Here is a 16,467-nt window from a genome sequence, read left to right as displayed (position 1 = left end):
AGATCCATTCATGCCAATGAATTCTTGCATTCTTGCATTGAGATCCATTCTTGCATCTGAACATTGGGATGATGTCTGTGTGTTGCGAAACAACTCAGCTGAAGATGGGAGATGAGAATGAGGCTGTGCCGAGCCTGGACACCATGCTCTGCACTCTGGATGCCATGCACATTTATTTTTGCAAAAGCTTGGCAACAATCATATTGTGCAGTTCCCAAATGTTCCAGTTAATAGCTGCTATAGATACCCAGATGGAGGGGATACTGGATCTTTGCTTGAGGTTTGGACTTTGCCACACAGGACTACCTTGAAGCTCTGAAAAAAACAGTGAAGCATTACTAGAGAGAAACATAAAATCCTTACTGAGCAAGGAATTTGCACTTGTAAATGGATTGTGGCTCTCACTGACAAGTGAGATGTTATTTATGTGCAGAAGGATGTTGTCTGTTGACAAGAGACTACAACCCATAAACAGCTCACAGATACAGTATCTTCCCAGATTACAAACAGATTCTACCTTCACAAATCCAACAGTCAATTTTGTCCATAAGTCAGAAAATAAGCAAAATAACTCGATGTGCTAACCATCCCTTGGTAGTACTTAATGAATGGTGTTAACATGAATATTTATTTATTGTCCACCGCTGCCTAGTTACAAAGGTACATAATCAGGTTGACCTACACTCAGTGGCTGATTTTGATGGTCTTGAAGTAGCAGTTGATGTTATGTTGTTTAATAGAGTATTGTTTCACAATTAATTATCAATAGAAGTGATTACTTGAGATTCACTTAGGTGGCTAACAGCAGTGAAACTAGCAGCCTATGCTCTTAAGGGACAATGGTGCCTGCTTAGGCAAGGGGGTTGCATGTAAACAAGCTTTGTTTTTCCAAGGCTGGTTTTTGTTTAACTTTCAGGAAAGAACACTTATTAAAATTGGAGAGAGAGAAGAATCCAGCTCTGCTTTTTGTTGGAGTGAACATATACACATTCAAAGAACATTTGAATTTACTAATATTTTTGGAAGATACTTATGGATAACAATAACTCAGACATTTGCAACTGGGGATGGACTGTATCCACAAGCAGAGGGATGCTTCAAATTAATGGCTTGCCATTCTCTACGAATAAAGAGACGCTGCACGTCAGCGGACAGTTCTCCAGTCTGAACAAAGGGATTTCACAAGTGAACACACAGGAACAGAGATATGGTTAATGAAAACTCATCAGTCTACTGTAAGAACACTGACAGCTTATTTTCCATTCACTTGCCTCTTCAGGATATACTGAACCTTGCTCAGGTTATGCAGAGTCACCAGTGAAATGTGAGGACAATAAAAAACAGACAATTATGATTTAGAGCCTGACAGCAGGTAATTTCTGGATCTCAGCATTAAAACAATGGTCTGAATGCCAGCACATCATGACTACTTTGCCTCTGGTCTTGCATATCCTCCTATTCCTGTAGATTGTCAGACTGTGATTCATCTTCCTCAGACTCCAGATCTGGCTACTCTTTTCTCTGTTTTTCTGGTACTAGCTCCCGACTTCAGTTGGCTGTTCTGCCTCTAATACACTATGATGAGTTCTCCACAACTCTTAGGCATAAACTGCAACCTTGCTCCCCAGGATCCATCCCTCTGGTCACTGAAAATGTCGAACAATGCAAATGAAAGAGATATTTCTGCTTCTGAAGCCCACAGCAATCCCCATGAGGAAGGTCTTGCAAAGAGCCGCTACAAGCTGCATATTGAGGGAATGGAAGCCTTATTTGTTTATAACAAGGCCTAGATTATTATGACCTCATGAATGTAGTCAAATTCTGTCTGTGCTCAGTGCAAGTAAGCTGCCCCAGCTAATCCTTGTGCCTAAGATGCAACTGTCTGCAACGAATATAGATGATCTTTTTCCAATACTGAGTGTATTGAGTATTTTCCAGGACTGTAGTGACCACTTAGAAAAATCTGATGGTGAAGAACTTAAAGATAAATGACCTCAAATTCCACAGAGGCAACAGCTGAGTTATAAAAGAGTGGCCAAAGGCCAATCCCACTTCATTCTGCATAGCTCAGTGATGCCAATCATGTAAATCCTGAACCTGTCAATAAATTGCTCATTACAGCTGCCTTAGTTGGATGTGGTGTCACACTGAGGACTTTTGGGAGTCAATGCTTCACAAGTAGGTACGTCTGTCTCCCAGCCACCTGGGCCCTGACCCAGCTTGAGTGTCTAGCCAAGATGGTAATGGGTTGCTGCCGATGTAATTACCATGGTAATTATCGAGTGCAAATCTCATTAACTATGTATCAGAGAAGCACGTTGTGTGAATTTTAGAAGATGTCTGAGCACCCTACAGTCAACCCTGAAGCTGTTGAGTTCAAACTCCTGGACATCAGCATTTATATTAGTCCCTTAGAACAACAAACTAGTACAAAGTGTTCCTTGTATACATTCCACAACAGGTATTGTGTGAAGGTTGAGCTCCAATTCATATTGGTATTGTTACGAACCCTGTAACTGGGTCACTTACCAGCAAAAATGGAGATGTCCGTTGAAGTCTGATGATACTAATTTTAACAGTATTTATTAGTAAAAATACACAAAAATAATATCAATGCAAATATACAGATAATATACGTCATCAATACTAAATCTAAAAGTACGGGTATAATAATAATCAATAAAAAATAAGCTCTATTGTTGTCTAGGGGATAATGAATTGTCAGATGGAAATATACAGTTCACTGCAGTTCCACAAGCTGCTGTCTTTTGGTTGTCACTGTGTTGCACTTTGTTGGAGAGAGAGAGAAATAGGCATAGAACGGGAACAATTACCGCTACGGGTTTCTCCAACCTTTATGATTTTGATCCATCAGGAGTCTCGTTGCCGTGGCCGTTCACTTGTGGCCTCTCCTTTAGCTAAACCGTTCTTCCGTGGCGAGCCCGCCAATCCCAGGCAAGGGAGGACGCACATGAGCCCTCACCAGCTTTCGCTATCAAACGCTGTCACGAGATTTCTAACGTTTCTCCTGGTGCGTCTAAAGGTGTTGTTCCCCAGACCCCTCTTTCATCCTTATTCATGGGGTCTCAGATATCAATCAGGTTGGGATGATGCAATCCCTCAACCAGACCACTCTGGTTGTCCCCTGAGGGGCTTCAATGAATAGTACAGTACTCAATACACAATTCCATCTCCAAGAGACAAAGGTTATCAGTGGCTCCGTTCCGCTGAGGCCAGGACACATTCCAAACCCTGTGTATTCCGTGTGTCTCTCTCTCTCATTTCCTGGGTCCCAGACCCGAATTAATAGCGATCTTGCGATTCTCAAAAAGGAGGGGGCGACTTTGTACCCTTCGGCCCCTCAGAGTTGCTTCACATTCACAACAGTATTGATGTAAATAAGCAGGGATGTGAATTATGAGGTTATGTTGAATTGACTGGCATAAATCAGGACAGGAATGTAACTAGAATTTCACAATTGTGGCAATTGTACCTGGAAAAAACTTGTTCACCCAATTTGTAGTGGGTAAAGTGGGAAATGGATTGCATAACACTGAGGAAAACAGTGCTACTGAATCCAATTTCTGAGCTCATATTTCATAAATCAGCCAGCTGCTGACTATAAAACAAAGAAACTATGATGTATTGAGACTATTCACAATTTGTTCAGACCGCTTAGAATTAATCATTGTTCTGAACATGTTTAATCAGATTAGCTCTAGGTAGGAGCTTCGTCATCTTTGCTGAATTGCAGATCAAACAACTTGAATGCAGCTCAAAACAACTATCATTTATCACCTAGCAAGCAATGTCTGTTTCCACCTTAGCCCTGGGTATTAATAGAATTTATAAATTAGACCTCCTTGTACCACCCAGTACTGTGAGATAAAACCTGAGAGTGATGTTTCCCTGTTCTGAAGATCAACATATTGTCCCTCAAAAACATCTGATCAGAGATTTGCTTAAGAACTTTTTTTTAGAAATGCTTGGCTAATACTTGAAACATCTGCTAAGTTGATTATTTAAGTAAACAAAAGATGCCTAAAGATTGGTTTGGGATGCTTTGGTAAATGTGTACAAGTGCTGAGCTTATTCATTCAACTTTAGCAGGAGGAAATACTTTAGAGAGAAGGACAAGCCATCTGTGGAGGTGTTTCTGCCATGGACAACTAATAAAATATGGCCAAGAACCAATATACTGTTGACATAATCTGATCAATTTTACAAACCAACTGGTACTGAGAGATTGTGATCTCCATATTTTAACACACTCGAGTACTCTGAGAATACTATAAACACAGTATGGATGTCAAATAACACATGCGTGGAATGGAAGAGTTGCGGCTTCCCTTTCTCCACCATCAACACTGCCCTCAACCGCATGTCTTCCATTTCGCTCACATCTGCTCTTATCCCATCACCTCTTGCCACCCTACCAGTGATAGGATTCCTCTTGTCCTCAAATACCACTCCATCAGCCTTCGCGTCCAGCACGTAATTCTCCATAACTTCCACCACCTCCAACTTGATCCCACCACCAAATAGATCCCCCCCCCCCCCCACACTTTCTACTTTCCGCAGGGATTGCTCCATATGTGACTTGCTTGTCCATTCGTCCTACCCCACTGATCTCTTTTCTGGTACTTATTCTTGCAAGCTGAACAAGTGCTACACATCCTCCCTCACTACCATTCAGAACCCCTAACAGTCCTTCCAGGTGAGGTGACACTTCATCCGTGAGTCTGTTGGGGGTCATATACTGTGTTCGGTGCTCCCAGTGTGGCCTCCTGTGTATTGGTGAGACCTGAAGTGGATTGGTAGACTGCTTTGCCGAGCATCTACGCTCCATCTGCCAGAACAATCCGGATCTTCCAGTGACCATTCATTTTAATTCCACTTTCCTTTCCCATTCCAATACGCCCATCCATGGCCTCCTCCAATGTTGTGATAAGGCCACACTTAGATTGAAGGAACAACACCTTGTATTCTGTTTGGGTAGCCTCCAAACCGATGGTATGAACATCGATATCTCAAACTTTTAGTAATGCCATTCCCCTTCACGATTTCCCATCCCCTTCTCTCTCCCTCATGTAATCTCCTTGCCTGCCCTTTGCCTCCTTCTGGTGTTCCTCCTCCCCCCCCCCCCCCCCCACCCACATCTTTCTGTCTTCGATAGCCTTCTGTCTTTTTCACCAGTCTACTTCCTAGCTCTGCTTCATCCCTCCCCCTCCAAATTGTACCTATCACCTAGTGTTTCTCTGTCCCCTCCCCCCACCTTTCGAATCTACTCCTCAGCTTTTTCTCTCCAGTCCTGCGGAAGGGTTTCGACCCAAAATGTTGACTGTGCTTTTTTCCATAGAAGCTACCTGGGGGTAGAGTTCGTTGAGCATTTTGTGTGTTTTACTCGGATTTCCAGCACCTACAAATTTTCTACTGTTTGTGGGTGCCAAATATTTTATTTTGGCCAGAAAATTCATTGCCACATCTCATTCCTCTTGTCATAATTAAAATTATGAATCAAATAAAAGACATCAATTAAAATTACACTGCTGTTTGGCTTCCATTACAGAGCTCCACTGTAGCTTTCTGAGGACCACAGTCTGGTGCATGTATATGGACTTACACTAAATTCTATTTTCTGCTTGATGATTCACATTGCCTTTCCAACAATGCTGCAAATTTATAGACTTTGCCTCTAGATATAAATTCCTTGCTATTTCTTAACTCATTAGATTACAACCACCAGTTTATCTGCTTTGTTATATTTCTAGTCTCCCCACTTGCTACTGGCAAACATCGGAAATCCATTTATAGAACCTTTTACTTTCAACAGAGCTTTTCATTTTTAAAGTGGAGGAGCGGGTAGCGTTGAGGAAACAGAGAGCCTGCAGAGAGACTTAGACAGTTTAGGAGAATGGGCAAAGAAGTGGCAAATGAAATACAATGTTGGAAAGTGTATGGTCATGCAATTTGGTGGAAGAATTAAACGAGGCAGACTATTAGTTAGATGGGGAGAGAATTCAAAATGCAGAGATGCAAAGGGACTTGGGAGTCCTTGTGCAGGATACCCTAAAGGTTACCCTCCAGGTTGAGTCAGTGGCGAAAAAGACAAATGTAATGTTGGCATTCATTTCTAGAGGTATAGAATATAGGAGCAGGGATGCGTTGTTGAGGCTTTATAAGGCACTCGTGAGACTGCACTTGGAGTGTTGTGTGGAGTTTGGGGCTCCTTATTTTTAGAAAGGATATACTGATGTTGAAGAGGGTTCAGAGAAGATTCACGAGAATGATTCCAGGAATGGAAGGGTTACCATATGAGGAACATCTGGCAGCTCTTGGGCTGTATTCCCTGGAGTTCAGAAGAATGAGGGAGATCTCACAGAAGCATTCTGAATGTTAAAAGGCCTGAACAGATTAGATATGGCAAAGTTATTTCCCATGGTAGGGAAATCTAGGACAAAAGGGCAGCACTTCAGGATTGAAGGCTGTGTATTTTCAATAGAGATGAGGATAAGTTATTTTAGTCAGAGGGTGGTAAATCTGTGGAACTTGTTTGCCACAAGCAGCTGTGGAGGCCAAGTCATTGGGTGCATTTAAGGCAGAGATAGATAGGTTCTTGACTAGCCAGGGCGTCAAAGGGTATGGGGAGAAGGCAGGGGAGTGGGGATGACTGGAAGAATTGGATCAGCCCACAATTGAATGACAGAGCAGACTCAATGGCCTGAATGGTCTAGTTCTTCTCCTATATCTTTTAGTCTTATGGTCTTATGTTGTTCTTTAAAACATTACATTTTACCAAGTCTTTAGTTACCACTTACCTTTAATGATCCTCAGCACTGTGAGGTGCCCAACAGGGAGTAATGAATTCCTGTTAGCAAGGGGCTTTTAGCAGTGTTATGCAGAAGCCGTGTACTTGGAATTCCTTGAAAACCTTCACCATGAGGCAAATATGATTTGGTTTGTCACCTGTCAAAGCTCGAATTTTCATGGAACTAGATTTAAATATCTGATAAATTATTATGAAGGATGTAAGTTAATCTGCACAATAATAATTATAAATATATATTTGAAATAATAAATTACTTGAAAGTTATTAACATACTGAAATAATTAGACAGAAAAATTGTTGACATCTCCAGACTGGATAACATTCTGGTCTGGATGGGTATTCTGATCCTATTCAAGATCTGACTGGTGTTGACCACAGAAGTAGATTTAACACTGAAACGACATAGAATTCTTCAAGGTTTCAAAGGTACATTTAATATCAGAGAAATGTATACAATATACATCCTGAAATGCTTTTACTTTGCAAACATCCACAAAAACAGAGTGCCCCAAAAGAATGAATGACAGTTAAATGTTAGAATCCCAAAATCCCCACCCCCCCTAGCTCCCCTCCCTCCCGCATGTAAGCAGCAGCAAAGCAATGATCCTCACTCCCTCCACCAGCAAAAGCATCGGCACCCACCACTGAGCTCCAAGTGTGCAGCAAAGCCATAGACGCAGTACCCCAAAGACTAGTTGTTCATCCGATATTCGACATACCACAGACTCTCTCTCCCTAATAAGGGAGAAAGAGGTGTCTCCGTTTCACAGCAGAGACATAACAAACAACTCGCTGGTTTACGATGTTAGAAGTCCGTTGTGGCGCTTTTTCCGAGCTCTGTGCCCGAAGATCCGGGCACACAGCCAGAGATCTTCTGACTCCTATGACACACCGATTTCTTGCCTGTACACCTAACTTCGATCCACCTGTCTCCAGAGCCACAAGATACTGGGCCTCTGCAGGCAAGCTACACTCTTAGGCTATAACGTTGGCATGTCGAATATTGGCCAGTCATGAAACCCTGAGATCTGGTACCATTCCTGCAAAGAATGGGAGTCAGCGTGTAACTCCAGGTCAGGATCTTCAGAAGAACCTTGAAAGGGAAAAATAGATATATTAAATATAGAAATAGAGCTGATTCCATAGATGCAAGCAAAGGAGTTGCCATTTAGCGCCATCATAGCTAAGCTTCTAGCAATGGCTTCACTATGGGCTTCCTACATTTCATAATTGCAAGAAACACAAAATTAAAATATTTCATATTTGAACTTTTCCAGCAACTCAGTGTATTTTAGTAAAAGCAGCCTAACTCTTTCAGTAAAATTGTCATCAAATAGAAGCTAGGAAAATATTCATTGTCCAAATAAATGCCACATTGAAATGTTGGTTCTACTACAGATCCATAAATATAAATAAATAAAATACGTGTTCAGAGTGATCTCGACAAGCGATTTTCTCTACAAGTGGGAGATCAAAATTTCAGACATAGAATGTGAAAGGGAAGTCCATCTATCTGTTTGAACAACCAGAAAATATTCAAACAATTGTGAAGTTGACTAACTTGACCTTTCAAATTAAAAGTGGTAATATAAATATATTTAAAAAAAATCAAAAATCTGAAGGAGCTTTATTTTTGTTGCATGCTCTTTACAAGAGCAATTTGTTATTCTCCACTTGCCGCTCACAATTGTACTTTCTACATACTGCCTTATATTTGCTTTTGTTTCCACATTTATCAAAAAGATGGAATATTCTACAACCTAAACTTTTAATGCACTGCTACTATTGTCATTCTGTGATCAGCTTAGAACACAAATTGTTGCAATGGTATAAAATAATATGGGATGAAATTGGATGATGGAAATGATGGCTTTGTGACTAAGTTTGCGGATGATACAAAGATACGTGGATTGGCAGATAGTCTGAGGAAGTAGGGAGTGTGCAGGAGGACTTAAGATGAGAAGAATGGGCAAAGTGGTAGATGGAATACAGTGCAGGGAAATCTATGGTCATACACCTTGGTAGAAGGAATAAAGGCACAGACTATTTTCTAAATGGGGAACAAACTTAGACTTGAGAATTCTAGTGCAGGATTGCCTAAAGGTTGACTTACAGGTTGTGTCAATAGTAGGAAGGAAGGCAAATGTAATGTAAGATTTGCTTCATGAGCACTAGAATATAAAAGTAACAGTGTAATGTTGAAGTTATGTAAGGCATTGGTTAGACAACATTTGCAGTTTTGTGACTAGGATAGGTTTATGAGAATTATCCCAGAAATGAAAGGAAATGTTTGATTGCCCAATCCCCTTACTTGAGAAGTTGAGAAGAAAGCGCGGCAGACCTCATTGAAACATACTGAATATTGAAAGACTTAGATAGAATGGGCATGGAAAGGATGTTTTCAATAGTGGGTAAATATAGGATCAGAGGGCACAGCTTCAGAATAGAAGAGTTCCCTTCAATAACAGAGATGACAAGGAGGGTGACAAATCTGTGGAAATCATCATCAAAGATGCCTGTGGAGGTCATGTCATTGGGTATATTTAAGTGGAGGTTGGCAGGTTCTTGACTAGCCAGAGGCACATGGAGAAGGCGTGAGAATGGGGATGAAATGGAATATAAATCAGCCATGATCAAATGGCAGAGCAAACTTAACAGGCTGAATGGCCTAATTCTGCTCCAATGTCTTAGGGGCTTATGGAATTTTATATCTTTAAATTCACAAAGAGGAAATTTTGCCATTATTTTCCTTAATCCAATTATTGCTAAATTGGCTGTGCTGTGAATTAAAGAAACATGTTGAAAATATCTATGATTTGATATGGGATTTGTGAGCATTTCTTGCACCGTCACACTCAGGGAGCGCCTCTGATACTTTATCATGATGTATGCTCATAGCCCTGTATGTGGTAGAACAAACTTCTCTACCACCCATGGTTACCAGACTTGGTGGAGACTGTGGCTGAGGGTAACTGGGGAAAGAATTGCATGACGGGAGAAAGAGAGGAATATGGAATAGGTAATTTTAAAGAACAGATGAGAATGGTGTGGATCAGAAATAATACACATGGAAGGATGGGGGAAGGATTGTGAGGTGATTTCTGAGAAAGAATTGTAGTGACTGAATTTTATGAAGAGTATACTGAGGTCAAGGGGATTGGTTGATTTTGACAGGGGATGGGAGGGCAGAATTGTTGAACTCATGATGGTGGAGGAAGCCAAGCAGATGATACCATGTAGATTATTTGTGGAGGGGTGCATAACGCTTTGCTGGAGTGAACATTGATAGAATTGGAGTATATAAATCATTAGAGAATAAAAGAAGGCAACTCATTGGACCAACATGTTTGCCTCAGGTAACACACAAAAGTACTGAACCAACTCAGTAGCTCAGGCAGCAACTATGGATGGCACTGTACAGCTGACATTTTGGGCTGAGACCTTTCATCAGGAAGGATCATGAGTTCTGATGAAGAGTCTCGGTCTAAAATGCCAACTGTTTATTCTTTTCCATAAATGCTGTCTGACCTGCAGAGTTCCTCCAGCATTTTGTGTGTGTTACTTCAGAATGTCAGCATCTACAGAAATACTTCTACTTATGATTTACCTCAGGCATTCCTGTTGTGGCCTTGTTGGGGCTTTGCCAAGTCTTTCAGATATACTTCAGCACCTTTGCAATACCCAGAGTTGTGCACAATAGATATCAACATGGTATTAAAGTCACTGTGCATGTGTCGGATTACTGATGCAGCATGCGCATACAATTGCCATCTCTTGAAAGGGAAGTGGATTGTGGTTGTAAGCAATGTTGCAAGTCAATATAGAGATCTTTGCAATATATCGAAATGCATGGCTGACCATGAGCAGGAGCCCAGGCATCGCATTAGAAGTCTCGATAATCAAGATGGAGAGTGATGAGATGTTTTCAACTAATGGATAGTCAGGAAGTCCTGTGCATGTCAGGGCAGTAAGGCTAGGCATTTTTTGTGCCAACTCCATTAACAACTTAGCAGATTATACCACTCTGGAGGGCCACATCTCAAATAATGATGAGTCAGAGTACAGGATGGAGTCAGAGAGTTTAGTGACATGGTGTCATGACAACAATCTTCCCCTGAATGTCCACAAGAAAAGCTGACCATTGACTTTGGAAGGGGCAGTAGTATGCAGTACATGCTCCTGTCTACATCAACAGGGTCAAGGTTCAGAGATTGAGAGCTTGAAGTCCCTTGGTATGAATATGATCATTAGTCTGTCATTGTCCAACGATAGTGATGTCTAGGCCAAGAAAGCTTACCAAACCCTTTATTCCCTCAGGAGGCTAAAGAAATTTGGCATATCCCTGTTGATTCTTATTGATTATATCAATGCATTTATCAATCAAAACATCCTATCTGAATGGATGACTGCTTGGCATGTTAGCTGCTATGCACATGACAACAAGAAACCTCTGAGAGTTGAGGATATAGCTCACCACATCATAGGAACCAGCCTCCCCTCTATGGATTCTGTCTATACTTCTTGCTGCCTCAGTAAAGCAAAGAATCCGCCTGCCCTGGGAATTCTCTCTTGTTTCCCTCTCCCATTGGGCAAAAGATACAAAAGCCTGAAGGCACATACCACTAGGCTCAAGGACAGCTTCTGGCTCAGTATTATTGGATACTTGAATGGACCTCTTGTGTGATAAGATGGACTCTTGGCCTTATAGTCTGCATTGTTATGATCCTGCAATTTATTCATTATCTACATTGTACTTTTTGGTAGCCTTTACACTGAGCATTGTTATTGTTTTACTTTATTTTACCAAAATACAGCATGTAATGATTTCATATACATAATCATCATGCAAGACAAGCTCTTCACTGTATATTGGTACATGTTAGGTGTGGGAGACCTAGCAAAGGAAGTCACAGCAGTCAGGTCTCTGGCCCTGTGGCTCAAAAGGAAAGTGGGGAGAAGAGATGAGATGAGTGATAGGGCATTTGTTCGTCAGTGGAACAGAAAGGAGGTTCTGTGGTTGAGAATGAGTTTCCTGGATGGTATGTTGCCAATTGGGTGCCAGGGTCTAGGAAATCTCACATTGAGTCCTCAGCATTCCTAAGTGGAAGGATGAGCAAACAGAGGCCGTGGTCCAAGGCATCACTAGGAAAAGTGACGATGTACTGCAAAGTGAGTTCAGAGAGTTAGGTGTTAAGCTTAAGGACAAGAATTCCAGGATTGTGATCTCAGGATTGCTACCCATGCCATGTGCTAGTGAAGCAAGACATAGGAATGTTTTATAGCTAAGATTTGTGTGTGGGAAGAAGGGCTTCAGATTTTCGGATCATTGAGCTCACTTCCAGGGAAGGTGGGAAATGTACAGAAGAGATGGTTTGCATCCGAATTGGAGTGGGACTAATATCCCAGTAGGAAGGTTTGCTAGTGCTGCATGGGGGTTTTTAGACGAGTGTTGCGGGGGGGGGGGTGGGATCCAGAGTGCCAGAACAGTTTGTGGAAGGATTATGGAGACAGATGTTGTGAAAGCTTCTGACAAAGTCGGGAATCAAAAGGCCGAGCATGGTGTGACTAATGTTCTGCCTCTGTATATTAGAATGCAAGAGGTTTTGTAGCAAAAACAGGTGAACTCAGGGCATGGATCAACACATGGAATTATGATATTGTAGACATCGGTAAGACTTGTTTGTAGGAGGGTCAGGACTGGCAGCTCAATATTCTGAAGTTCCGTTGTTTTAGACGCAACAAAGTGGGGAGGGATTAAAAGGGTAGGGTGGCTTTACTAGTCAGGGAAATTATTTGTAAGTGCAGTGCTCAGTTAGGACAGATAGAGAACTCATCCAGTGAGGCTTTATAGGGGAAACTGAGGAATAAGAAAAATCTGACCATGCTAATGGAGCTATTTTATAGACCGCCCTACAATATACGGGATTTAAAGGTACAAATTTGTAGAGAGGTCACACACTGTTGCAAGAAACATAATGTTGTTATTGTAGGTGATTTTAACTTTCCACATATTGATTGGGAGTCCCATACTGCAAAAGGACTAGATGGGAGAGAGGTTGCCAAATGTGCTCAGGAAAGTTACCTTAATCAGTACATAGAATTGCCAGAATAAAAAGGTGGGGGGAGGTTTAAGAAACCTTGGTTTTCAAGGGATGCTGAGGTCCTGGTTAAGTTTAAAAAAAAGAGGTGTATAGGTAGGTAGGATTGCAAGGAACAAAATTGGTCCTCTGGAAGATCAGAATGGTAATCTATATGTGGAGCCAGAAGTGATGGGTGATATCATAAATGGACTTTTTGCATTTGTATTTACTCAGAAGATGGACAGAGAGTCTACAGAAGTGAGACAAAGCAGCAGCGAGGTCTTAAAACGTATACAAATTACAGAGGAAGAGTTGTTTGCTGTCTTGAGATAAATTAAGGTGGATATCTAGTTCCTGACAAGGTGTTCCCTCAGACCCTGTGGGAGGAAAGTGCAGAAATTGCAGGGGTCCTAGCAGAAATACTTAAATCATCCTTAGTGACAGGTGAGGTATTGGAGGATTGGAGAACAGCTAATATTGTCTCACTGCTTAAGAAAGTCTTTATAATAAATCAGGAAATTGTAGGGCAGTGAGCTTGACATCAGTAATGGGGAAGTTATTGAAAGGACTGGATGCAGTATATGAGCATTTGAATAGATAGGCACTGATTAGGGACAATCAGCATGGCTTTGTCTGTAGTAGGTTCGTCTTTAGCCAATATAGAGTCTTTCAAGGATGTGAGCAGAAAGGTTGACGAAAGCAAGTCTGTGGCTGTAATCTACATGGACCCCAGCAAGGAATTTGACAAGGTCTCACATGGCAGGCTGGCAGGCAGATTGTCACTTAGCATTCAAAATGAGGTTGCAAATAAGATTAGACATTGGATTTGTGGTAGAAGGTAGTAGATGATCGCCTTTCTGACTCGAGGCCTGTGACTAGGGCTGCACAGCAGGGATTGGTGCAGATCCCTTTGTTGTTTGTCATCTATACCAATCTGGATGATAATGTGGTTAACTGGATCAGCAAATTTGTGAATGACGCCAGGATTGTTGGTGTCATGGACAGTGAGAAAGACTACCAGAACGTGTAGTAGGATCTTGTCCAATTGGCCAAATGGGCTGAAAAATAGCAGATGGAATTTATTTATTGAGATACAGCATGGAAAGGCCCTTCAAACTGTGCCAGACAACTTATAATAGTCAATTTGCCTACCAACTGGTACGTCTTTGGACTGTGTAGAGGAAACTGGAGCACTTGGAGGAAACTCACATGGTCACGGGTGATGTACGACCTCCTTACAGGCAATGTAGGGAATTGATCCTGGGTTGCTTGTACTATAAAGCGTTATGCTAACCATTATACTACTGTGCCACCCCTGATTTAGTGCAGTCATAAATCAAAGTATTGGGTACAGGACGTTATGCTGATATTGTATAAGATATTGGTGAGTTCTAATCTGGAGTATTGCCTGCAGTTTTGGTGACCTACCTATAAGAAAGATGTAAATAAGTTTGAAAGAGTTCAGAGAAAATTTACAAGGATGTTGCTGGAATTGGAGGACCTGAGTTGTAAGGAAAGATTCAATGTTAGGATTTTATATCTCGAAATGTAGAAGATTGATAGGAGATTTGATAGAGATATACAAAATTATGAGGGGTATAGACAGGATAAATCCAAGAAAACTTTTCCACTGAGGTTGGGTGGAACTATAACTAAAAGTCATGGGCTAAGGATGAAAAGTGAAAAGTTTTTTGCCTCTTCCTTGGCCTTCTCCCTGTAACCTTTGATGCCATGTCAATCAAGAATCTATCAAACTCTGCCTTAAAAACACACAATGACATAACCTCCACAGCTGCCTGTGGTAAGAACTTCCACAAGTTCCACCATCCTCTGACAAAAGAAATTTCTCCACCTCTCTATTTTAATTGGTCACCCCTCTGTTCTGAGGCTGTGCCCTCTTGTCCTAGATTCCCCCACCATGGGAAACATTCTTTCCACATCTTCTCTTTCTAGGCCTTTCAACATTCAAAAAGTTTGAATGAGATCCCCTCCATCCTTAATTCCAGCAAGTGCAGGCCCAGAGCCATCAAATGTTCTGTGAATGATAACCCTTTCATTCCCAGAATCACCTTAGTGAATTGACTCTTGACCCTCTCCAATGGTAGCATATCTTTTCTTAGAAGAGGAGCCTAAAACTGTTCACAATACTCAAGGTGAGACTTCACCAGTGCCTTATAACGCCTCAGCGTCACATCCTTTCTCTTGTATTCTAGTCTTACTGAAATGAATGCTGCCATTGCTTCTGTCTTCCTCACCACTGAGTCTGCCTCTGAGTTAACCTTTAGGGTGTTCTGCACAAGGATTCCCAAAGTCTCTTCGCATCTCAGGTTTTTGGATTTTCTCCCCATTTAGAAAATAATCTGCACATTTATTTCTACTACCAAAGCACATGACCATGTATTTTCCAATATTATATTTCATTTGCCACTATTTTGCCCTTTCTCCTAATCTGTCTAAATCCTTCTCTGGCCTAACTGTTTCCTCAACACCACCTGCCCCTCCACCAATCTTCATATCATCTGCAAACTTGGCAACAAAAGCCTGTATTCCATCATCTAAATCATTGACCTACAGCATGAAAAGAAGTGGTTCTAACACTGACTTCTGCGGAACATTAGTCATTGGCTGCCAACCAGAAAATTATCCTTTTATTCCCACTTGCAGCCTCCTACCAATCAGCCAATGCTCTAACCATGTTAGTAACTTTCTACCATGGGCTCTTACCTTGGTAAGGAGCCTCATGTGTGGCACCTTGTCAAAGGCCTTCTGAAAGTCCAAATATGCAACATCCTCTTTTCTATCCTACTTGTAATCTCCTCAAAGATTTCCAACAGGTTTGTCAGGCAAGATTTTCCCTTCAGGAAACCATGCTGACTTTGTCCTATTTAGTCCTGTGTCACCAAGTACTCTACGACCTCATTCCTTAACAATTGACTCAAACATCTTTCCAGCTACTGAGATCAGGCTAACTAGTCTATAATTTCCTTTCTACTGTCTTCCTACTTTTTCAAAGAGTGAAGTGACATTTGCAATTTTCCAGTCCTCTTGCACCATGCTAAAATCCAATGTATTCTTGAGATATTACTAATGCCTCTACAATCCCTACGGCTACCTCTTATAGAACCCTGGGGTGCAGTTCATCTAGTTCAGGTGACTTATGTACCCTTCGGTCTTTCAGCTTTTTGAGCACCTTCTCCCTTGTAATAGTAACTGCACTCACTTCTCTTCCCTCACACCCTTCAACATCTGGCACACTGTTAGTGTCTTCCACAGTGAAACCTGATGCAAAATACTCATTTAGTTCATCTGCTATCTCCTTACCCCCCATTATTATTTCTATGGCCTCATTTTCTAGGAGTCCAATATCCACTCTTGTCCCTCTTTTATTTTTTACTTACTTTAAAAGAATTTACTATCCACAGTGATATTGTTTGCTAGTTTGCTTTCATATTTCATCTTTTCACTCCTAATGATTTATTCAGTTGCTCTCTATAGAGTTCTAAAAGCTTCTGAATCCTCTGTCTTCACACTATTTTTTGTTTTGTTGTATGTCCTCTC

The sequence above is a fragment of the Hypanus sabinus genome, chromosome 4, assembly GCF_030144855.1.
Source record: "Hypanus sabinus isolate sHypSab1 chromosome 4, sHypSab1.hap1, whole genome shotgun sequence".
Classification (NCBI taxonomy): Eukaryota; Metazoa; Chordata; class Chondrichthyes; order Myliobatiformes; family Dasyatidae; genus Hypanus; species Hypanus sabinus.
This window is presented reverse-complemented; position numbering follows the sequence as displayed.